At 49.8% G+C, this 25,808-nt stretch overlaps 1 protein-coding gene across 1 annotated transcript in view; it reads right to left on the bottom strand.

The window, feature by feature from the left end:
* The window catches only part of ARHGEF9 (Cdc42 guanine nucleotide exchange factor 9), a 221,991-nt gene that overhangs the window by 194,161 nt on the left and 2,022 nt on the right, over positions 1-25,808 (bottom strand). The gene's annotated exons all lie outside the window — the stretch shown is intronic.

Raw genomic sequence — 25,808 nt, 5'->3', positions numbered from 1 at the left:
CACAAAACACATGTGTTCCCCTCAAGTGAGTTCCACCATAAGTGAACAGAATTAAAACTACAAATACCCTATATGCAACAGCAATGGAAACCACTCCAAACCCTTTGTGGGAATACATTTGAACTCCTGCTTGTACAGATCCTAAAGCTTCCCTTCCACTGGTGTACCTCTGCCCTGTCTCTCTGCTACAGCTTCATAAGGTGGTACTGGGTTTGCTATCTATGCAGAACTACATGCCAGGCACTAAACAGGGTTAAATTCCCTCAATTCCCAATCTGACTCTCAGGTGGAAGAAGGATGCAAGAGTAGGAACAAGAAGGGGTACAGCCCATGAGACATGGGTTTGACAATAGAAAACCTCCATTTTCCCCCAAGCAGAGGGAGAACAGGCAGTCACACTGCAGCGCTCTGACACAACAGCATGAAGCTCACTCTCTGCTCTCATCCATTTTACTCTTACTGCTCTTGAACAGTCCCTGTATCTATAAAAAAAACCATTACACTCACTATTTCTCTTAAAACAAAGGTTATTAATGCAGCTGCTACTGCCCTGGACACCTCATGGACAAGGAAAGGCTCACCCTTGCATTCAGTCAAATAAGCCTCTCTTTCTACTTTGCCACCACGTGTCTATCTTCAATAAGCAATAACCCATGAGACCTCCATGGACAGCAGAGGCACCAAGGAACCAAAGCACAGCCAAGTGAGGTTGAAAACCTTAACAGAAACAACTACTGTCGTGCTTTTTTATGATCAACAGTCATCTGGCTTTCGCTACAGGTGTGACACAGGGGTTGTGTCAAGCGTTTTTGGCACCAACTGTACTTAGGGTAGCAAAAATGTATGTTTGCTACTGTGGTGGGTTGACTGTGGCCAGCTCCCAGATGTCCACTCCACCAAGCTATTACTTCCCCTTCCCAAACAGGACAGGGGGAAAACGTAAGATGAAAAAACTCATGGGTTGATATAAAGATATGGAGATCCCTTACCAATTACTGTCACAGGCAAAACAGACTTGATTTGGGGAAAATTAATTTGATTTATTGCCAATTAAAATTGATTTGGATAATGAGAAACTAAGATGAAACTAACACCCCACCTTACCCCCACTCACCCCCTTTTTCCCATGGCTCAACTTCCCTGCTTCACTCCTGATGGCTCTACCTCCCACCCCAAGGGGCACAGGGGAATGGGGAATTGGGAGAGGTACGGTCAGGACATAACAGTTCCTCTCTGTCACTCCCTCCTCCTCATGCTTTTCCCATGCTGCTGCATGGGACCTCCACAGGCCACAATTCCTGTCAGGAGAACCTTCTCCTGCATGGGGCCTCCACAGGCCACAATTCCTGTCAGGAGAACCTTCTCCTGCATGGGGGCCTCCACAGACCACGATTCCTGTCAGGAGAACCTTCTCCTGCATGGGGCCTCCACAGGCCACAATTCCTGTCAGGAGAACCTTCTCCTGCATGGGGGCCTCCACAGACCACGATTCCTGTCAGGAGAACCTTCTCCTGCATGGGGACCTCCACAGGCCACAATTCCTGTCAGGAGAACCTTCTCCTGCATGGGGGCCTCCACAGACCACGATTCCTGTCAGGAGAACCTTCTCCTGCATGGGGCCTCCACAGGCCACAATTCCTGTCAGGAGAACCTTCTCCTGCATGGGACCTCCACAGGCCAAGATTCCTGTCAGGAGAACCTTCTCCTGCATGGGGACCTCCACAGGCCACGATTGCTGTCAGGAGAACCTTCTCCTGCATGGGGCCTCCACAGGCCACAATTCCTGTCAGGAGAACCTTCTCCTGCATGGGGGCCTCCACAGACCACGATTCCTGTCAGGAGAACCTTCTCCTGCATGGGGCCTCCACAGGCCACAATTCCTGTCAGGAGAACCTTCTCCTGCATGGGAGCCTCCAGAGACCACGATTCCTGTCAGGAGAACCTTCTCCTGCATTCGGCCTCCACAGGCCACAATTCCTGTCAAGGAACATCCCCTTGCTCCAGCACCTCCTCCCTCCCATCTTCACTGACCTCAGGGTTCACATTGCTCTTTCTCACTGCTCTTTTATCCCCTCTCACTCCTCTCTAGTGTTTTTGCCCTTTCTTAAACATGTTTCCAGAGAAGCACTGCCAGCGCCGCTGACGGGCTCCGCTCTGGGCTGTGGTGCAGCCGCTGTGGAGCCGGCCATGCCCAGCGCTGGGCAGCCCCCGCCTTTCCTCACAGCGGCCCCCGCAGCCCCCTCTACCAACACCTCACCAAACACACCCCACACAGTTACACAGCCTGACTGTATAGCAATTATCTTCCACACACGCCGCCTTGCTCTGCTTTGGCCATCTATTTACTCAGCCCGCTATCTTTTATGCTCGCCATGATGGAGATTTTTTAAAAGAGAACCTCCTTCCACAGGCAAAGCCCTGTTTTGGGGCCTCGGCGCCGCCCGCCACCACATAAACCCTGTAGCATAAATTCACACAGGAGCTGTGTTGCCCTTGGTCCATATGGAGATCACGGGAAGCTTTTGTTCCCTAAAACCCAAGGGTTTAGTGGGACTGGTGCCCAAGGAGGAGACCAGCTCCTCATTCCCTGGGCTCTCACCCCGGGTCTGCAAGTTATTCACAGACATCCCTGCTGTAATTTAAAGAGTAACACATTTGAATGGATTTGAAGGAGCGGAAGAAAAAAGACCATTTGAGTAGTTTCAAGTTGTGCAGCCAACTGGCAGCAAAAGACAAAAATCACAAAAGGTCCCTATTTTTTTTCTCTTTCCAGTTTTATGTTTTATTGGTTTTGGCTGGGTGGATCCTGCATGAGGAAAGAAGATTCAAAGGAAACAGGCTTGTCTGCAAAGGCTTTGGAGGGATGCTAGCAGAGAGGAAAGAGAGGCTGTTTCTCATGTGTCAAGCAAAAGAGAGCCTGTAACAGGAGACAGATCCTGTACAGCCTTCCCCAAAGAAGCAACACAACCCAGAAATGCAGGGCGCAAGGGTGGCTTTAAAATTAAAAAATATATATATTTAATTTTTTTAAAAGCAGCTTTAAACCAGATGTCAACTAGAGCTGCCACCACAAAGCCAGACCTGAGTGCTCTAAGTAATAAGGGACCAGTGCTTGGAGGGTCCTCTCAGCCTTCCCTTCCACCACGGCCTCACCTGTACATCTCCTAATCTTTGAAACCATCATCGTTGCTTTGACAAAGGTCTCCCTGAGGGATAAGCGGAATTGCAGGACACCAGTGTGGTGGTCAAAAGGCCTTTTGACCAGCTGCTAGCAAATACTCAGAGTGAGAAAAGCACCTTGTTGTTGTTTAATTCACACAAATTAAGCCTGCAGGACTGCACACACTGAAATCACTAGCTAACCTTGGCAGGAACCAACTCACAGCAGCGCAGCTTTGCTAGCACCCACAATCCCAGCACTGTCACCTGAACCAGATCCAGCCCAAGGACTGGCATTGCCTCACCCAGAGCAAAGCCTCCCCGCACTGAGGCAAACTCTCTTCATTTGAACAAATTCCAGCCAGCTTTGCTCAGTCTTCCCCAACTGGGTGCCAAAATCTGCTATGCTCCGTCAACTGATACAGCCACCAAAATTAGCGTCTGCCACTGTAAAAACACACAACAGCAGCATGCTTGTGGGAAACCTATGCTTTAAATAAGCCAAAGAGAAAAAAAGGTGGCCTTATCAACCAAACAACACAGGCTCAGGGGCATTAAGGCCCATAATGACAAAATAAAATTTAAGTATGGAGAACAGCCGCAAAAGTATCTGATGAGCCATTACTCATCTTTCTGGGGCGCAGGAGAAGGAGGTTTTGAAGAAACGCTTTGAACATATTTTTGAGAACACCTATTAGCCAGAAAACTACAACAGTTAGTTGATTACAGGAGCTACACGGGTCCCTACCCTGCCCGCTGCACAAGACCTTGTTGTTCTTCTTGTTCACCTTCCTTTTCCAGGTCACTGAGGTGGACAAGTAAGTTAGGATTGCATAAAATCCCAAGCTAATGGCACCAGGTGCGTTACACAAACAACTGTATCTATGGCCATGATTCCCCCTCCAAATTCTTTCCTTTTTTTTTTTTGCATTATCCAAATCTTTTAAGAAATAACTAGGTACTTTGTACCTCACTCAGGATTGCATAACATTTCCTTGGCAACAAGGCTTTTCTTGCATGATACAGGTGGGAGTAATAGCAATTTTGCTCCTTTTAAGTGTGATTTAGCAGACGGATACAAGAACAGAAATAACACCACGGGCCCAGGTAACAACCAGCAAAGTTAAGAGTTCTCAGAGACTTAAAGGACACCGAATCAGGCCCAGGCAATCAGTGCTGTTACAAGCCACCATTCAGGAACTGATGCTTTTCTTGGGCAATCTTGTTCTTCTGTGCTGGCCCTTAGTAAATTTATAGGAGTTATCCACAACCATAGCAAAAAAACGGTGTCTACATGCCTACCAAAGGAAACAGGGTAGGGAAACCAGCTAGCCAGGAAGCATCAATTAGGAAAGGTCTGATCCAGGCTGAGATGAGTTTTCTCAAGAGATCCCAACGAAGGAAAGAAACTGCCCATTTAACACCACACGGTTCAGGCTGTTTGCAAGGCCAGCAGCGCACAATTCCTGAAATCTACTTCAGATCACTGCAGTTTTCGGGCAACTAGCAGAAGTATGTGGGGTTATTTTACTATTTAGTGCAGTAAAGCTGCCCCCTACCTAGAAAAAACACAAAAAATGCTGGACAGTTGGGACCTCTGTCAGGAAAAGGGAGTTTCAAGCTTTAGTATTTTATAAGGACTCTCTCACCCATGAGACCATTAAAACTCAACTGAACCACAACCCCTCAGAGGAAAATATAAGGGAACACAGCAGATGTTTTGGGAGACATCTTTGCAAAGGATTAATTTCACCCGCACTCAGACCTGGCACACGACTGTAAATCCAAGCTTGTGTTGCACTGCCTCGGCATCAGGCCTCTGAGCGGGAGGCGATTTCATTTAGCAGAGCAGACTGACAAGGGAGTGCTCCAGCCTCCACCCAGGCGGGCAGCGAGGTCGGGGAGATACCGTGTCCCAATCTAGCACAGCTCCCTCCTGTCGCTGTACCCAGAGGTTTGCTCGCCTGCCCTTGCACCAAGGGGAGCATTTATGGACGCAAGTAGAGCTAGACGGGCAAACAACCAAACAGAAGATACGCTGGCTTTGGTTTTCACCCAAAGAGCCACAGGAACACACAAGCCACATGGCAGGAGGAAACGGCTCGGGTGGTGTCCTGGGTTCAGCTGGGATAGAGTTAATTTTCACAAGAACCTGGGAGGGGGCACAGCTGGGACAGCTGACCTGAACCAGCTAAGGAGCTATTCCATACCATGTGACATCATACCCAGTATATAAATGGGAAGCAGGCTGGGGGGAGCTCTCGGCTTTTGTTGGGGGAAGTGGTGGAGCACTGGGTTCCAGGTGGTGAGCAGTCGCACTGTGCATCGCTCGTTTTGTATATTCTTTTATTAGTACCGTTGTTGTAACTTCTCTTTTTTTGTGTTGTCCCAGTAAATTGTCCTTATCTCAACCCACGAGGTTCTGGTTTGGTTTTTTTTTTTTCTTTTCTCCTTTCTGGTTCTCCTCCCCATCCCACTGGAGGGGTGCGGGGAGGAGTGAGCAAGCGGCTGTGTGGTGCTTTGTTACCGGCTGGGCTGAAACCACAACAGTCATTTTTGGCACCCAACATGGGGCATGAAGGGTTGAGATAATGACAGATCTGGCCAGACCATGTTAAAACAGATTTTTTTATACGCATTTCTTATATTAGTTAAATAGTTGCTAGTCACAATGTTGTTTCATTTGTTCACATGGTGGCATTGTGTAAGTTCTTATATGCTCTATGTATTCCCTGCAGTTATGTTTATCACCTCTGGGAGAGGGATCAGGATTCTCATTTTGCTATACTGGGTAATGTCGACTTATGAAATGATTACATCACTGATCATGAGGTTAAGCTGGTATCTGTATGCGGCAGGGATATCATTTCGTTACTTCGGGCGCCTTCTGTCGGAATTTATTGGTAATCGCACCCAATCTATGGGGAAGTCGGGGGGGGGGGGGGGGACACACTTTCCCCCATTCGTTCACCTCCCTTTTCTCCTTCTGGCTAATTACAACAGCTTTTGAGAATTTTGAATATCCTTAGGATGTGCAAGCCAGCATGTCTCCTGAAAGTGTTTCAGGGCTTGTTTAGGGCTACAAAAAAGTTTCTTAAGAATACCAGCCAGAGATCTGCCCCAAGGCTGGATACTTACCTTATCACACTGGTGGTGGCGGGCCCTGGCCAGTATCTACCAAACACTGCCTGATGTCAGGCAGCACCCTCAAGGATAACGGAAGGAAAAGCGTAGCGACAGGCACTGCAGCTGAACCAGAGAACCAACCTGTGCCAGTATCAGTTGCCCTTATACAGAAGAAGAAATACACAAAGAAATTAGTTTGCTTAGTGAGGGATGAAAGTGAACCAGGGTCATCATGAGAACAGGACGAAGAGGCAGAACCCAAAGTAATCACCCGATCTCTATCCCCGAGTAAGATTTTGGCCACCAGCCAGATAAGCACATTGTTACCTGGCTGCCCCAGTGCTGGGATAATGGGGCCAGTAGTTTGGAATTAGAGGGTAAGGAATTCAAGCAGTTGGGATCCCTGTCTAGGGAAGGGGGCATTGACAAGGCGATTGGGAGAAAAACACAAGTCTTCAGCCTCTGGAGGCGACTTCTGTCAGGTGTGAAGTAAAGATACGCCTTCAAGGATGATGTTACATGTCACCAAGGCAAGTGGACCACCGTGGAGAGAGGTATCCAGTACCCAAGGAAATTAGCCATGCTGGAGGTGATTTATAGTGATCTGGAAAATGAGCAGTCACGTACAGATCCAGATGAGGTCCAATGCACACAACCCATGCAGAAGAAGTTTCTACGAAGTGCACCACCAACCTATGCCAACTCATTGGCAGTTATGTCCTGGAAAGAAGGCTATGGACAAACGATGGACAAACTGGCCGTCCAACTCCAGCAATACAAAGGAAGTCTCTCTTCCTCCCTACAGGCCTGTGTCTCGGCTGTAGAGGAATTGTCCCCAGAGTTCCAGCAATTCAAAGTGGATATGTCCTCCTCCCCACCTGTACAGGCCCACATCGCAGCTATTAGGAGTAAGCATTCCTCTGCTCAAGAAAGAGGAGATAGAAGGTACACATGATGGGCTAACGTGGTTTTACCTGCATGACCATGGAGAGGACACGAGAAAGTGCGATGGAGAACATAACTCAATCCTAAATGCATGGGTACATGTGTTGCGAGAAAAAGCAATCAGAAAAGAGGATTCTTCTTGGAAAAATGCTGCTCCAGTTTCCCATGAGCAGTCGCCCAGACAGAGTAGAAGGGCTGAACTCATTTCTGATCCTCTTGAAGGTATTTCTGATTCATGTTTGCGAAAAGTCAGTAACGGATACTCTGACCAGGATTAGAGGGGCCCTGCCTCCAGCCAGGTGAAGGAAAGGGACAACCGAGTCTACTGGACGGTGTAGATTCAATGGCCTGGCATATCAGACCTACAGGAACATAAGGCTCTAGTGGACACTGGTGCACAATGTACCCTAATGCCATCAAGCTATGAAAGGGCAGAACCCCCCTGCATTTCTGGTGTGACAGGGGGATCCCAAGAGCTAACTGCATTGGAAGCTGAAGTGAGTCTAATTGGGAATGAGTGGCATATACACCCCATTGTGACTAGCCCAGAGGCCCTGTGCGTCCTTGGCATAGACTATCTCAGGAGAGGGTATTTGAAGGACCCAAAGGGGTACCGGTGGGCCTTTGATATAGCTGCATGGAGACACAGAGGAGACTGAACATCTGTCCGCCTTGCCCAGCCTCCCTGAGGACCCTTCGGTTGTGGGTTGCTGGAGGGCTAAAGAACAACAGGTGCCAACTGCTACCACAACGGTGCACCGGCAGCAATATCACACAAACCAAGGCTCCCCACTTCCCATCCATAAGCTGATTTGTCGATTGGAGAGCCAAGGAGAGTGACCAGCAAGACTCGCTCACCCTTTAATAGTCCCATATGGCCCGTGCAGAAATCTAATGGGGAGTTTGTGGGGTTCCTGAGAATGCGTATTCCAGGTTACAGTCAACTTAGAAATCCCCTCCACCAAGTAACCCGAAAGAACTATTTTGACTGGGGCCCTGAGGAGCAAGAAGACTTTGAAGAGATCAAAGAGGAAATTGGTGGTGTGGTAGCCCTTGGGCCAGTACAGATAGATCCCATGTGAGAAATGTGCTCTCCTCCTCAGAGGCTCTGGCAGAAAGCAGCTGGAGAGACCCGAGGTCAACCTCTAGGGTTTTGGAGCCGAAGTACAGAGGTTCTGAGGCTCACTACACCCCGACTGCAAAGGAGATACTAGCAACATACGAGAAGGTTCAAGCCACATCAGAAATAGCTGGTACAGAAGCCCAGCTCCTCCTAGCACCACGACTAGCTGTGCTGCGTTGGATGTTCAAAGGACAGGATCTGCTCTTGCTGTGGAGCAATGATTCAGGACACCCCTCCAAGGCTCTCCATCCCCCTCTCCCACCTTCCAGCAGCACTGAATTTGCTTCAAAACCCACTGGCCGCCCCCAGCATCGCACAGCGCTGCCCATTTGCGCTGAAGGCCTAGAGACGGCACAGCAAAGGCGCCAGCAGCCTTGCAAGGCAGCAGCCGGAGCTGGAATGCACCGAGGGCCCCCGGGGACACGATCTTCCACTCGGCTCTTCCTCTCCGGGATCCAAAATAACAAACAAGAAGGAGCCTTTGGCCATTGTTTTTCGGGGAAGGGGGGTGATGGGGAGAGGGCACGCGGCGCAGCCTGCCAGAAGGCATGGCTGAGCTAAGGAAGTCCTGCCTGGGCTTCGGTGTATCCGCTCCTCTCCAGGAGGGGCGGGGGGAGGCAGGAAGGAGAGAAAATAGAGAACAAATGATCATATAACCCTTGAGAGAAACCTGTCTGCTCTCAGAGAGCGTATTTAGCCCAAGCATGCAGCGCCTTTTGCTATACAAAAGAAAAAGAGGAAAGAAAACCCCGCCAGTTCTTCCGTTACCACGTTCTACCAACGAAAAAAAATGGGAGGAAACAGATGTTAAGCTCTCCAGCGTCAGGAAATTATCTCTTTCATGAGGGTACAGTTACTTCAGTGTATTTAGGTCAAATAAATAGGGAGAGAATCGTGACTTCACCCCCTTTCTGTTATGTCTCCGCAGACGTTTCGGCCTCTCTCGGTGCTGCTCCAAAGGACCGACTGCAAAGCCGCATTCACACTTTTGCAGCACGCTCCCTGATGATGCAGGCAGGATCCAGCCACGCTCGAGCGCTTGCCCGCCTGGCAGATCCCCACCGGCAGATCCCCAGCTCACAGCCACCTGCACCACAAATCGCTGCAGCCCCTACAAAAATTCAGCACCTCTTGTTTGCAGGACAAGAAGGACGGTTTGCTGCTGAGCTTCGCCCAGGCATGGCAGTACTGCAGCTTCCGTATTAATTTTTTTAAGTAGAGGTAGAAGGAGCACGGAGGAGAGACTTGGGTGAAACATCTGCAAAAGGGATCTCCAGGCCATTAGCAAGCGCAGTTACGGCTTTCCGGTGCTGGGCTCCCCGAGGAGCGCTGAGCAAGTGCCCATAGGAAGCGACCATAGAATTTAACCAGCATTTTACATGCTCTGCAAAATAGGTTACACAGGAAGTTAAACCCCCTCATTAGGAGCAGGAGGCAGACAGGAGAGCAGTTTGAATCCTTTTCCAGTCGGGTGTCCACAGTCTTTATTGAAACACTGAGTTTTCAGTGGCAGAAGGGAATGTGCAGCAATGCTTTCGCTCCATCACTGAGGGCAACCTACCAGACAAGTTAACACTAGGCAAACACTCCACTTTCCCTGTGGCAGCATGCATTTGCCAGACACGGTTTTCACTGGTTTAAGCCAAAGCTTTTACAGTACTGGATCTGCGTTTGTCCTTCTGTTAATTCAATAGTCACCAGGCAGACGGATGGATGCACCGACAGATAGCTCCATCCCTGTATTCATAAGGACGGAACTCAAAACTTCGGTTTGAGTAAATCAGTTCACTCATGTATAATTTAAACATTACTTCCTTCCCATTTCGGGAAGCTTTAGAGTTTGTGTGATGGCTAAACACAATGAAATTAGAGCAGGAGACTCATTTTGCCTGCAGCCAAGGGAGAGACAGAGTTGCTCAACTGCATCTGTCAGATAAACTGGACTTGTGCTGGTGGTGCCAGAGGAGAGTCCAGCTCACCGCAAACATGAGCGGCTCCACACGCGGAGCTTGGTGGGCCTGATGAAATGGTGTGACAGTGCAGAGAGGTGCCAGGCAGCTCACCAGGGTACCAGCACGTGGCTCTGCATCACACTGAGCCCTAAAATCATCCGCCGAGCCAGCAACAGCTTTATATATGCAGTGCCTGCACAGAAAAGGGGAGAGAGCCGTCATCTAGCTCCTCATGCAAAGCTGAGCAGGAGAAACTCAAGAAGAAAACACAGAGGTATAAAAGCACATGTTAATTGGAATCAAAAGATGAAGACATACTTTCTAACTACTGAAGCTGAATTTTGGAGCATGGCTCTGCACAGAGCCCTGAAGGCTTTGGCATTGTACCTGTTGCTAAATGTTTCTCCAGACTCACGCAGCTGACCCATGAATTGCAGATGAGAACCCACCCTTTGCCCATTTAACCAGCACTGTGTTTGTGGTAGCATTAGCCCTTGCGCACTCCTTCACATTTTCATGAGCCCTTTTTTTGCAACTCTAAATTATTTTGCTATACAGAAAATAAAACTAAAGTGAGTATCAAACAGATCCAAAAGGATACTTTTGCTACTGATACCCAGGATGCACAGGGACCCCCAATAAAATGAGGGAGCCTGAAAAAGCAGTCATCTTCCAGAACAAGGTTATGTTTTGATAAACAATAGTTGTCTCTCCAGTCTTCTTAGGTATTTGGTACCAACTGACACCATTATAATATAGAAATATCTGCCGTTACATGTAGATTATTTAAGCTGTTCAGTAGTCAGTTGAAAGCAGTTACTTATATATAAGAACATTTAATTACTATCCAGTAGCAGATGTAGGTACTCTAATACCACAGTGATGAGCTAAAATGCAACAGTACAGACAGATTCAGGGGTCTACACCCATACACGCCCCATTAATGTCAGCTGAACAACATCGAGCCGCTGGCTGCCATCCTTCATGAGGATGCTGGGAGGCAATGACTTCATGATGCTTGTGACATTACTTTGCATTACCAATTAGTCAATTTAGTAGAGATGCCTCAGGAACTTTACAGCTATGACATTTCTCTGCAATGAACCCCTTAAAAATCCCTTCCTTCTCCAAAAATCCTTAAGTAAAAAAGCATGGTTGCCCGTAGTCTGAATGTAAGAACAGAAATCAGTAGCCAGCATTTAATTGTTTATATCTTGAGACAAAGATAGTGTCTAAATAATTGTCTATTGTATCCCAGAGACAGTACAGGAAAGCTCTTCCCCTAGCAGGGAGCCTACAGGTCACACATGCTTCTGCCATAACATTTGCTATAAATAATCTTTGGTTGAGCAAAGGTTTGCGCTAATTACAAAGCAGAGAAAGGCAGGCACTGTGCTCCTATCGGTTTCAGCCATTAGCTCTCCCCAGAGAGTGCATATCCTACCCTATTGTTCCTGCTCAAATGTTTGAAAGAATTATTTTTTCCTTGCTTCTTTTGTTTGGGGAGTTTATTTATATTTCCTCTTTGACATGGAATTACTACTAGAAAAAATAAGTGCCATCTTACAAGGCAGCTCACCAATGCCAATATTGAAATTAGGTGCAGAGGGTCACATTTGTAGATAATATTGCCATAGTTACAGACCTTGCAATCTGTGTTTCTGTGTTAATGTATGTTCAGCGCATTCAGCTCAGGATCAGAAACAAAGAGCTGAGTGCCAGCGACGGCCCCAAATTCACATGCAAAGACTGGAAGCACACGCAGCAACAGGTTCTGCTCAAACATTTCCAAGAATTATTTCAGCATATCACTCAGCAACTCCCTTACATTGCCCTGGTGATGTCAAAGGGTATCTCACACTTACTTAACTGCCTCCCTCAAAGTCCGAGTCTATCTCCAGACAGATATCAAGTGACCTACTCTTTTTAGGAAGTGATACAGGTGGCATTTCCCCCATACTTCTTTCCCCTGTGCCCTTTTTCCTTATAGCAGTGTGAACAGGAACCATCATTTCTTTCAGGTTTCTCCATCAAACAGGCCAAACGCATCACCGTGTCAAAAGAGGGAAATGGGAAGGCAACGACGCAGGCTGGAGGGCTGCTCCCAGCTCTCATAAACAGGCTGCTAGGAACAAACTTGCCACATAGCCTTGCTTTATAGCACAGCAAACCGCAATGACCAACACCTCCTTTAGGCACAGACACAACACCACAGGACTCAACAGCTGGTTGATGGTTTGCTCTCAACTCCCCAAGCACCACGTTACAGAAAACCTAATTCATCAAGCAGAGTCTTTTGACTAAAAGGTGAGGTATAGCCTTACTGTGCTCTGAAACTGGTGGCAAGTCTCAGATTGCTGCCCAGGGTGCACAAGCGCCTTTGCCTTCAACAGCGAACAATTGCTTTAGGAGTCTTCTGCGCTGCTTTTGAGTACCATCAACCCCACTTCTGGATATTTGGAGGTTTGATGTTCCAAACAGGCCAATGACACCTGCTGTGCATTTGGCCACTGCTGTGTTCTGGGGTATCCAACTTGGGAAGGCAGGTGGCCTTGCTTTTAGGCATGTGAAAAAAACTAATCTTGCGTTTCTAGAAAAGCACCGTAACTGCTGGGTGCCTGGCCTGCTCTCTGGCTGGGGCTTTTCATCCCAGAGAGGCACAGAGCTTTTAGGGGTCTGACACCCACCTGCACCTTACTTTTCCCTCACAAGGTAGGTGTATCATCAAATCCAGGCATGCCCACCCCACGCCTAGAACCCCCAAAAGTCACAAGGTGCCTCCTCGACATGCAGACACCTTTCTGCTGCCTTCCGCCCTCAACAGCAACAGTGAAAAATAATCCTTATTTGTATCCAGAGCCATTAGACGTGGGCTGTGACCACACAGTTAGCCCAGGCTGACGCACACAGTGGTTGCTTTGCAGGAACTATCAGTGGGTGCGTGATGTTTGGAGCCCAGTTCTGGTGACAACCCTGCCAGTGCTGTAGGTGTTATCCCACATTCGTGCAGTCCAGCTCGGCCAGAGCTGGTCCTCACATGCACATCTTATAACCCCAGACTTCAAAACCTCGGTTTGTCAATGCAAGCCTGCCCTGCTGACCCGTTACAGATACTAAACCAAACAAGCAGCTTTCAAGCAGGCACCATGAGAGCATCCCCTGTCTGGACCACTGCACGGTCTCACCAGCATGGCTTTTCCCCGCAAAAGGGGCTGTCAGCTCACATTCCTCACGCACCAGGGCCCCGCTCGAGCCAGCCACACTCCGCTGGGCGACAGCGGCAGCAGCCGGCTCTGAACATAGGGAAGCGACATCGGATTCAATTAGCATCATTACCAATGAGCTTTTTCATCTTCTGGCTGTGCCCCCGCCGTGCACCCCAGCTGCCGGGATGGGGCTGTGCACACACAAGTGGCCACACGGTCGTGTCTCCTCTGCCTTCCCACCCTGCCCTCCTCGAGGATACACTTATCCCTTTTTTAGGGTTACAAACCCAGCTGAGCAGGAGCAGCTAAAGGCTCCCCTTATCACCATTTACGGAACAAAGCCTGAATCTTTTTACGAGGAGCTGGGGATTTTGTTCCAAGTATTAGGCATCTTTTTATTTCACCCTCTTCTATATTCTGTTAAGTCTCTGTAGTAACTCCTTTTCAACTGCAAGTGAATTTATTGCTATGGGTGGCAAGGGACTAAGCAAAATCCAGGACCAGTCACCCTGAAAGTGCCCGTCACATCCCCTCTGAAGATGCATCTCCCCATCTCCAAGGGTGAGCCCAGCACTCCTACATCTTCCCCCGTGCTTTTAAAAGCACAAACGGTTTGGAAACAGATGCTGACAACATCCAGTTTGTGCAGGAAATTGCACGGCATGGACATATGAACATTGCTATCATGCGAAAAACCGACACGCTGATTTGCCAGCTCATGTCACACAAACCTAAATTCTTTATACGCTACAGCGTTTAGCGAACACCGAGCAGCAGTGATACCCTTGCCACAGCTCTGGAAAGCCCTGGACCTTCACAGCAGCAGGCCACAGCAAGCCAGGCATCAGACTGCAGACGCAGTAGCACACCTTGGAAAAGACAAGCATATACATTTCTGCAAGGACATGCACCCTGTTGGAGGCACAGGACCAGCCCACAGCGAGTCGAGGTGCACGAGCTCCTGTTTTCTCAATGATTAGGTTCAAACCCTGCTCAGCTGGCGCAAGAGCTACAGAAACTCCCACGCTGGCACTCAACCTGCCCGCACAGGCAGGGCAGGGCCGGCCCTGGCTCCAGCTCACCGGCACTGCCAGGGTTTGCAAAATCTGCTGAGTTTTCTGGATGTTATTCCAGCGCTGTGTCTTGTATTTGGCTGGAGCTAGCACTTGGTACCGAGGCAAAATCACCTTGGCTTACAGGCCATATGCTGGATCTTTGTTACGTGCTGACACATTTCCTTCCTGTAGTAAAATGAGCAGGCTTTCCCATACATAGGCTATATCACTCCCTTGAAATAAAAATTCTTTAAGGAGTCAATCCTTCCTGTCCATCCCACTCGAGAAGCATCAAAAAAACACTCTGAACTGTGGTCATACCCAACCATTTGGCACGCAGGCTGCAGAACACCTGAGGACGTCAGGATGAAGATGGCAAATATTTTGACAGCTTACTGGTCCCAGTAACAGCACCTTCCCACAACAGCTGTGATTCACCGTTCACGTCAGCAGTGTGGAAAAAGTGACCCCTTCTTCCTTCAGAGGAGACAAAACAAGTGCTTAAGAAAAAGTGTTTAAGAATGTGGGCTTGTCCAGCCGAAAACCGGAGCAAAACTCAATTCCCACAGAAGCCAGAGGGATCTTCCACTGACTTCAACTCCTCTTGGGCTTTTTCTTGTCTGTCTTTAAATACATGCTCCCTCCTCCCCACAGCAGCGTGCAAACAAGACCGAGGGCCCCAGGGGATGGCAGGGAAGCCATCGCTGGCATTAGCAGAACAGCTGCTATTTCACAACTACTCGCAGCAAGAAAATCGAGAAACCCGACGTAGTCAGCGTGGCAAAAATAATCTCCCTCCAAGACGTGGCAATTGGGAAGGGCTGCAAAGAGCTTCCCCCTGCACATGGGCAGGCAGATGCTTCGATCCTGACAGCATCGGCTGAGGGTGTAAGTACAGAAATGCACACCCGGCAGCAACTGCTCTGCCCCACGGCCCCCAGCGGGTGAGGAAAACAGGTCCAGGGAACCCAGGAATGAGGCAGCAAGAGAAGCGCCCGTGTACCCAATTAAAACGAAACTTTTTGATCCTCACGTCAAAGGCATACGCCCATGTTCAGTTTGTTTTCAACCCCAAAAAGAAGACTGCACTGAACTTTCTTCCCAAGCCGCACCTCTTTTGACTCTGTGCTTCAAGGGCAGCTTCAATGGCTGCTGGATGCAATAGCAGAAAAGGGGCAAAGGAAGAGATAAATGAATTAAGCATCTCATTTGGGAGCTGGGCTATATGCTGAATATGAAGTTCCGACCCATCACTACAGCAATGCAGCTCCACAGCCTCCAGGCCAAATCTGGCTGTTGTTTACCCAGCTCAAAACATGGTCTCCGCATACCCTCATAGCTAGAAATCACAATTTAAGCTGCATGAGGCTGAACCCCAGCTTGTTACCACCAGCAGAAGGAAACAGCAGATTAGCACAGGGCTCCAAAGAGTACTTCACTGGACTCTTTGCAGAAGATCTTGTCCCAGATTGCCACCTCTCTAGAAACCCTCCTGCACACTCAGGACATGCTCACAGCCCGTCCACCTCACAGACACCCCTAACCACAGCTCCTACCCAGCCGTGTCCCAGCCGCCAGGGAGGAAAGCTGCACCTTTAGCATAATAATCCGATTTCCCACTTACATGCTCAAACATGTATTTAGGTGCCTAAACTAAACCCGAATTAGGGATCCCAATATTCATTCTCGCAGTAGACTTATCCTCGTGCAGCAGAGGGTATATAAAGAACCAGGGAAACACAGCACAGAGGGGTTTCTCCAACCCCCCCATTCAGGCAGACCTGTTCTCCAAAGACAACTTTGTACCTAAATCCATGGCTCCTTCCTGCTCCCAGCAAAAGTTGCACCTCCTTTTGTGAGTGTGCTTGAAGGAAGACAGGCAATGCTTTTGCTTTTCTGAACAGTGCCCCAAGGAGGATCTAGCAATTGGGTCTGTGTCGACTGGCCATAGCACTGCGCAGATCCATGGAGTTGTCCTGCAGCACCCTCCAGTAAAGCTCTTCCCCAAAAAAATCTTCCTTGTGTTTTCAACTCTGTCTTATCAAACATGTTTATGCTGTAGCTGTAAATAAAGGTGAAACTCTCCAGGAATGAAAGCAAGGTGCCTGGAAAGATTAGAGAGTAATTATCACTCAAAGTTCAAGCCTGAAACCATATGAATAGACTCCCTATATTTATTATAGACAGTTTACATGGCATTGCCCTAATTCTTTATGGGTGCAAAACCCACTGATTACAATCAGAGGAGTATTAAGGAGCAGAAACACACCAGCCTGGATCACACAGGGCTTCTATACAACCCACTGCTTCCTCCTATGCTCTGGACAAGGGCAAATGCTTCAGAGGAAGGAGGCAAGAACTTCATTAACGAGCAATTATGGAATAATCTGCGCCTTGGAGAAAACTGCTTCTAGCTGTGTCAAACAGGAGTTCCTTATGCCCTGAAAAGCATTTATTTACTTCCCTTTTATACAAATATTTCTACCTAATACAACTCATTATCTTCATAAAAGTTTACTAAAACATTTGGCTTTAACTTACTATGGCAAGAAGTCACAGGGACCAATTATAGACCAGAGAGAGGCCAGAAAGGCATTGCCTGCCCTTGGGGGTTATTACAGGCACTGCTGTAGTATCCCAGAGTGAGAAAACACCAACCACTGAAGAGTCAGAAGCAAAGATTTGGCTGTTGCTCCAGCAGATCCCTTCTGCAGGACCCTTGTTTGCAAGCACCAACTTACTTTACGCAGTTCACAGCATTAGACCTGGGCAGAAGGTCCCACTGGGTAGCCCAGCTGAGGAATTCAGCTCCCTTCCTGCTTGCAAAACAACCCACACACTCAGATGTTTGCCCATTTACATCAGCCTTTTGTGGCACCCTTTTCTCTTGCCTCCCCAACGTGCTGCCTTTGCTGCCGGCGGTGGGAAGCGCTCAGCGTGATCTGCGTACCACCAGGCACGAGGCATCGCTCACGGCAGAACTTGCGGCTGGGCTAACGAGGCAACGGGAAGAGCAGGAGACTGGTAACGTCGTCGTCGTGCACCGTAATCGGATAACAAAGCTGCTCTGCAGCCAAACGCTTCTTACACAAGCCCTGAACTCAGGGCAGTTTGCAGCATCGCCTTTTTTTGCTCCCCTTGCAGCCACATTGCAGGGTAACCACGCCAGAGACGCCGTTCCAGGCACACATCCACCCCAAGTCTTGTTCTCCATAGGTGAAGTGGGGACCTGCAGCACCACAGGACTGCCCTGCCACTCTTACGCAGAAGGGCAGCACCTCAGCCTAGCGACTAACTGAATTTTTTCCTGTTTTTCCTTCCTCTCTGCAGCCTGCTCTTAGGAACGGGAGTGGAGCCTATTCAGTTCAGTCAAATTGTTAAGCGGTAGCAAGAGCCCTCCTGGATCTGGCACTGTGTTTGCAATCGGGAAACCTGAATAGATTCCTTTCTCATAAGCAATTGTGGCTGATCCGGCACCGCCTGCCACAGGCCCATGCTGGAACCCAGCAAATCTTCTTGTGGTTCTGCTTTAGGTTCAGTTCGTTCACTCAAAAGAATTAAAAAACAAGCAGAAGGGGGTTTAAGATCCATCTTCACTCCCATTAGAATATTTAAGGCTTGGCCTTAAACATCTGCCTTAAACATCTTCCTCTGCAGGAGTGGAAACCCACGTACAGCAGCATTTCTGTAGCAAGGGTGTTTCCTTGCTATGAAGCTGACAAAGCTTTCCATGCAAATCGCTCCCCCAGCCTGTAGAGCTTTCCAGCTGTTGAAACTCCATGCCATCTTCCCAATTCTGCCAGAATTAGGTGGGAAAAGTAAGGTGCTTTACTTTCCAGGGAGCCTGAGGTATCCACGCAGCCCTCCGGCTGGAAACAAAACCTGCCACCGTCACTGCAGCGTGCAGCAGCCCTGAGACCAGAGCACCCGTTCAGCTGGACCCCATTCAGCGCGTCAGGAAACAAAATGCTGTGGCAACACGAAGCGTCAGCTGAAGGTACCAGCTGTGAGCCGGGGAAATGACAAGACTTGTGGTGCTCTCCGAGCTACAGCCCAGGTCCAAGCAAAGCCCCATGTGGTCTCAGCTTCCACTTCAATATATGTTAACACAAGCCTTGTCTTCAAGGCCAAGGACTTTGCCATCTGTAACTACCTCCTTGGGCAACTGACGAGATAATTCATGGGAAATATCACCTAAAATAAACCTGATCCATTTGGTTGCGGAGAGACCCTTCACAGACTATATTCACATATTCCTTTTATCATCTAACTAAATGTAACTTTGAAATCTAGCTAAAGGACCGAGGAAAAGTCGCCCTGGGAACTGCTGCCCAAAGCTCCTGGGAGAAACCAGCTCCCTGCAAAAGGCTCTTATCGCTCCCCTAAGACTGAAGGAGCAATAACAGGAAGAAATTGTTTTGGCAGGACTTACACCATATAAAGTAAACTCACCGGCTGCTGTTGTATAAAATCTCACTGGAAAACACGGGCAGCCATCGTCCCTTGTGGCTGCAGACAGCATCCCCCAGGCTGCGGTGGGCTCCCATGCATCCAGCCCGGCCGCGCTCAGCCCGCCGGCATTGCCCGCACCGTGGAGCCACGCACGGCGTGGTGTGAAAATGCTTAGAGGCCACCACCTTGAGCCCTGCTTCTTCTCCCGGCTTTCCCCATGCTTGATAAGCGGATGGTCCAAGCGTGATCGCAGTGGGTCACCGAGGGACGCAGCGTGTTGCTCTCGCTGCTGCCAGTGTCTTTTTCAGCTCCAGTCTACAGTGTGGAAATTAGAGAGTGGAGCAGAAGCCTAGGACGTGGTCTACACCCAGGAACGCTGTCGAACTCCCTACAGCAGAAGGGAAGGATGGAAAGATGGGCTCTGGGGCTGGTGTCTTTGCTCGCTGGGCAAAACTTCCAGTGCAAACCCAACTCCTTGTGCTGCTCAGAAACCTGGTGGATGCTCTCCTCCTCCTCCTCACTCTCTGCCGCGCTGCCCAAGCTCAGGCAGGACCCCGGTGCCGCCCTCCAGCCAACAGCATCCTCTACACCAGCATGGGCGAAGGTCAGGCGCTGCCGTGGTCCGGCGGTGAAGCCCAACACCAACTGCTTGGCCAAAACTGAGAGTCCGGAGGCTCCGCGACCACGCCGCTCCAGCTAGACGCGCGACTTCATACCACTTCAGCTAAACAATTCCAGCACTGAGGGCAGACGCTTACATCGGTGGCATTGTTTTTACACACAATAGGCATTTTCTATACCCGCAAGTGAAACGGGGCAGCTTTAAACCAATTAACGGTTCTCTCAAACAAGTCTCTGAGTGTACGGGGGGCCTCTGGCAGACAACGTCAACCCAGTTTCAGGGGGACAGCATCAGCTGCTACCCTGCGCCAGCCCAGCAGAAGAGGAACAGCAAGAGCAAACGAGCTACAACCGCTCCCAGTGTGGCTTGTTCAGATAAGAGACACAGGACTGCTACTGCCAGGCTCCTCATCCCTCTGCCAGGCACGTGCTTTGCTGCGCTCGTCACCGTAGCATCAGGGAAGCCTTCTGGGTCGCTTTCTCATGCCAGCGCACGGCAGCAGCCACCCTATTTCCATGAATCCAGCAGAGCCCTCAAACTGAAGCCGGCGTCTTTTGAAGCAAAGATACCAACAGCTTGCTGTAGCAGCGAAGGGGCCAGCGTGCATCTCCTGCTGCCTCGCCAGCCGGGCGATAACACCCTCACCGGCCGGCGTTAGATCCAAGGGGGTTCAACCCCTCCCCTATGCGCACCGAAGCGCGGCACCTGGACCGAGACAAGCCTCCAGCAGCAAATTCACTCCCAGCGCAGGGCAGGTTGCCGGCAGCTCCGTGCAGCCCACGCACGGAGGGGCTGGCTGCCTGCGCAGACTCTCCGGGGCTTTACTGGGGCAGCAAAAGCTCAGCTCTTGGGATGCAGAGTTTGCAAGAGCCCTGGGAACTTCCACACTTAATTCTGCCCCGACGTGCAGTGGCAGAGGAATGTCACACGTGCGACTTCGCTCTTTACACCTGCCCCAGTTTTGCGTTTTCCCTCTTTTGGGATGGCAGCCAAAAGCGAATGAAAAACCCAGCGAGGGGGAGCTGAGAGCCCAGGCAGGCAACCCGAGGGGTGAGCAACCCTCCCGGCAGCAAGGGAGAGCACAATTCGGACAGAAAAGCTTTCAAATCCTCTTGCTTCTGCCGGCGGGCGAGTCATAGCCAAAACATTACGCGTAACCCTACGCGAGAGGACCTGTGGTTCGCATGGGTGAGGAACGGTGTTTTGCAACTTGGATAGCACAGCCTGGGAAATACAGCTATCGCTGCCAACCATCTAAGCCACAAAGATTAGTTAAGGGGAAAAAAACAAAGTGAAAGCAAACACAGGCAGCGCAGCCTTCGCTCCACCGCTCAGATAAGAAACTGAGGCACGGACAGGTTAACAGGCATCCTCGGTCACGCCACGAGACTGCGGCAGATGAAAACAGAGCCTGCCACGTGCTGTACCTGCCTATTTACACCTGTGCGATCCAGGCCACATTTTTTGGCATCTCGAAGGCAGAGTTTTGATGGGTTTCCCCACACACCCGCATACGCTGATTTTGCATCACTCAACACGTCTGCTATGCAGCACCCGCAAGCAGGAGCGGGCTAAGCAGCAAGAAGCTGCAAACTGCGATGAGGCACCATGCCCTGACTCCCGTTTCACTCCAAGTTTTCCTTAACCCTGAGGATTCCCGTGAAAAACCCGAGCAGTAAGTTTGAGCAGAAACACAGGGATCCGGGCTAAGCGTGAACTCTGCGCAAAACCAGCTTTGAGCTCTGCCGTTCTGCCAGCAGCCCTGGATACTCTGCAACATCCTTTTAAACGCAGCGAGACATTTTAGGATGTGAGCAAGACCAAATCCTGCCCTTGCCCCAAACAATAGGCTCTGCAATAATGGTGCAACCAGAATTTCCTGTGCGGCGGCGCGCGCCAGCTCCCGGGAGAAAATACCATGGGAAAGCGCTGCCACAAGACAAGCCGCTTTGCAGTGCACCAGGGCAACTCCTCCAGGCTCCCAGGCCGCTGTTTTTGCAACAAGCAAAGCACCACAACCAAGTCCAGGCCGGGAAGCAGGCAAAACCGCACCAGCGGCTCGAAACAGAAGCCGTCCACCCTGGGAATGGCTGTGGATAATTCATTACCGCACCAAGCTTTTTGCAACATCTGGACGCGGCTTTCTCTCACGGATATTTCACTACCATACAGTCCTTGTGAAAACATCACGTCCGAGCAGGTTATGATTTGGAAGGCTTCAATCTTAGCCTGGCTGGGCTGAACCTGAACATCACCGCTCTCGCAGTGCGGGAAGTTCGGGAGCGGGGCTGGCCCCATGCATCTCTCGCAGTAAGGCAACTGGTCCACAGACAGCACAGGTCCTGGCAAGAAAAGAGCAACCGTTGGCACTGCATCCGACACCAGGAGGTAGCAATTGTGTTCAAAATGCTCCAGTGTTGACCTGTTGGATCTTCTACTGAGAATGAGGGATCAAAACGGATTGCAATCCCAAACACAAAGAAAAGCAAATGAAAAAATCCTACAGCAAAACAGCAACTGGGTATTCCAACAGCTCTGCTGGGCTCAAGGATTTGAGGACAGATGGAGACAATTACTAGCGAAACAGGAAAGGACTAAACCAGCATGCTGGCCACGGATACCACCGGCGCCACCCTCTAAGCTCAAGAGCTTTTTGTCTTTCCACCTGACAGCACGACGCAAGAGCTACGGGCTTGAAGCTGCAAACGTCATGCACCTGGGCTCTGCTGCCATCCCCTCCCTGGTCCAGGGAGCTCTGACCCTTCTCAGCTGCAGCAGATGCAATGTTCAGCATGCAACACAGGGTGGAGGACCACCCTTACATACTCAACACCTCACCGTTACCATCTCTCTAGCTCCACTTGTGACGCTTGTCATCAAATGTTGGTGTCTTTCATTTTTCTATAATCTTTTTCAAAGGGGGGCAGAAACCACTTCTACGAGGTTTTTGGCCCTGAAGCTGCATACCTGCCTAGAAGTATTGTATTGGGTCTGCGTGGCAAGGTTTTGGTAGCAGGGGAGATACAGGGGTGGCTTCTGTGAGAAGAAGCCTAGACGGACCCAGCGCCGACCAAGGCTGAGCCCATCAGCGACAGTAGTAGCGCCTCTGGGAGAACGGATTTAAGAAGGGGGGAAAGTTGCTGCGTGACAGCAGCTGGGAGACAGGAGTGAGAATATGGGAGAGAAACAACCCTGCAGACCCCCAGGTCAGTGCAGAAGGAGGGGAGGAGATGCTCCAGGCACCGGAGCGGAGATTCCCCGGCAGCCCGTGGGGAAGACCCTGGTGAGGCAGGCTGTCCCCCTGCAGCCCAGGGAGGTCCACGGGGGAGACGATCTCCACCTGCAGCCTGGGGAGGACCCCACACCGGAGCAGGGGGATGCTCAAAGGAGGCTGGGACCCCGTGGGAAGCCCACACTGGAGCAGGCTGTGCCTGAAGGACTGCAGCCCATGGAAAGGACCCCATGCCAGAGCAGGGGAAGAGTGAGGAGTCCTCCCCCCAAGGATGAAGGAGCAGTAGAGACAAGGTGTGATGAACTGACCACAACCCCCATTCCCCGTCCCCCTGCACTGCTCAGAGGAGGAGGTGGAGAAATCAGGACTAAAGTTGAGCCCGGAAAGAAGGGAGGGCTGGGGGGAAGGTGGTTTTTAAGATTTGGTTTTATTTCTCATTACCCTACTCTGATTTGACTGGCAATAAATTTATTTCTCCAAGATGAGTCTGTTTTGCCCGTGACGGTAATTGCTGAGCGATCTCTCCCTGTCCTCTTCTCGACCCAAGAGCCTTTTGTTCTATTTTCTCTCCCCTGTCCAGCTGAGGAAGAGGAGTGATGGAGCAGCTTGGTGGGCACCTGGCATCCAGCTGGGGTCAACCCACCACAAGTATCCATAGTAAAATATGGAAAATACAAGTATCTTCTTTTACATCCAGCAGCGCTTGCCCTTACGTTGCACAGCAGTCCCTTCCCCATCAGCCCAGGAAGCCCCTTGCCATGGATGTGCAGAAAACTCAGCACTTATTTCAAGAGGAAAAAGGTCAGAAAACAGGTGATGGCACCCAAACCTGGCTGAGCAGTGATCCCAAACAATTCGGGATGCTTCAGGACCTCTAACGAGATCTCCTGGAACTAACACAGCTGGCCAAATGTAGTCCCTTACTGCTGAATTTAGCACATACAAAGCGTAAACTGTTGCAAAGCACATTGGTACGAGCCGGTCAGAGACCCAGCGCTTGGGGCCTTAGCTCCAGAGGTATGCCGATACACAATAAAAAGGCCAGTTTTTGATGAAAAACTGTACACCCAGCGGTTGGCATGTTGAACAGGCAACTGGTAAATCAATGTTTCATTACACATCACAGCAGATAACTGTTTAAAAAAAGCAAACCCTTGATCCCAAGATTAAGGAGGACCTCTGGGTTTAGGATGTGGACAGAAGAGATGAGGACAGAGATGGTGTGGCCAGAGAGCACGTGCTGGCTGGGACCCGAAATCCAACAAACACCCCACGCGAGAAAACGAACTCCCGTGTTTCTACAGTGAAGGAATGGCTTTACTGCCCGTGTGTGTCTGGCTTGGGTCAGGACAAGCAACGGGCAGCCCAGCAACTCGTTCAAAGGAAGGGAGACGCAGAGCTGTGAGCTTGAGCTGGGACGATGCCCTTTTTCCAGAGAGGAAAAGTGGAGAAACCACATGCAAGAACATCAGAGCAGTGTGAAGCTCTCCGAGCTCAACCTACAGCAAAAAAGCCATTTACAGGGAGATAGTTGGAAAATGCATTTTTAAGTGGCTTCATTAAAAAAAAAATAAAATCCAACACTATTCTGTGATTTCTTATTGTAACGACCACTCGGTGCCCTGCAGGGAGACAGGTAACCGGTCTCCCCGCACTCAGCCCTCTGCACGCAACGCCCCAAAATTCCTTCACTAGCATGTAGGTGCACAATAATTTTGTTATACCATTTAGGCACCGGGGAACCCTTCCCCAAGAGGCTGTGGTTTCCAGACGTGCATCGTTGCCTGCTTTAATTATCAAGCCGAGCTCACCCTGCCCATCTCCCATGCTACCGAAATCCTTTCTGATGTTTGCAAAAAATGCCCCCTTCTGGCAAATTATAACTCAGGTTTTCAGGTCATATTGTGTAGATGAAGAAAACTCCAATAAATCTGTCATTTAACGGAAAATTAATGCTGCGTCCCAATGTCAGCACCGAACACAGAAATAACCACTTTTCCACAGACAGCTATTGCCTGTTTGACGCAAGAAGGCCTGATACAACAAACCTTAAATAAAAAAAGCCCCACAAAAATCAAAGTTGCTGATGCTTATGACCTGAAACACGGCTCGTAAGAGGCCACTGGGGCAAGACACGTGTTCAGATCCCTGGTTCGTGGTGCTGGCAGGGCCCTGGCCCATGGAGGAGGGGAGGGTGGGAGCAGCACCCGCCTGTCCCGGGGCAGAAGCAGCGCTCCTTGTGCATTTTGTTTGCTCCTTCTATTTCTTTTCTGGTTTACCCATGTTATTTACGGGCTCTTTTTTTGTTTTTTTTTTATAAGTAAGGCAGAGCGATTTTGTTAAATCAGCTAATATTACTGCAAAAATTGGGGAAGTCTTTGAGATCACGAGACACAAACAAACAGCCGGGTAAACACAGGCAGAAATAACTGCTCCAAGCGTAAGCAGGTTGCAGTAATTAGCTGGGTGGTTTTCAGCTCCCGGCCTCAGATCCTCTGGATTCCTGAGACTATTTCTGAGAGGTCTTAGTAAGGTAAGTCCAAAAGCAAACCCATTCTCATGCTTCACCTGGAAGTTTCACAGGAGCCTGCAAGCTGAAAAGAATAAAAAAGCCCTGAACAGGGTGGTTGAGAGCAATTAGTGCTCGGGAAAAGGAGTGTAACAGCAGCGGGAGAAGGCAGGAGACTCCGGTGCTTGGGGAACCAGGATGGAAAGAAGTAACATTTGCAACAGGTATGGGACGAACCAAAAACGGAGCAAAGAGCCAGAAAATGAACCTGTTGCACCCATGACTTTCAGTACCCAGGATCAGGAACTGTAGTTTCCAGACTCATCCTTTCAAGGCAGACCTTTCCCCAGTGCCTGACTCATCAGGAGGCTCCCCTGAAGGAGACTACGACGTGTTTTCCCTTCCTCGCACATGTACGTGCGATGCA

Source organism: Accipiter gentilis, chromosome 24 (genome assembly GCF_929443795.1).
Source record: "Accipiter gentilis chromosome 24, bAccGen1.1, whole genome shotgun sequence".
In the NCBI taxonomy this organism is placed as follows: Eukaryota; Metazoa; Chordata; class Aves; order Accipitriformes; family Accipitridae; genus Astur; species Astur gentilis.
This window is presented reverse-complemented; position numbering and strand designations above follow the sequence as displayed.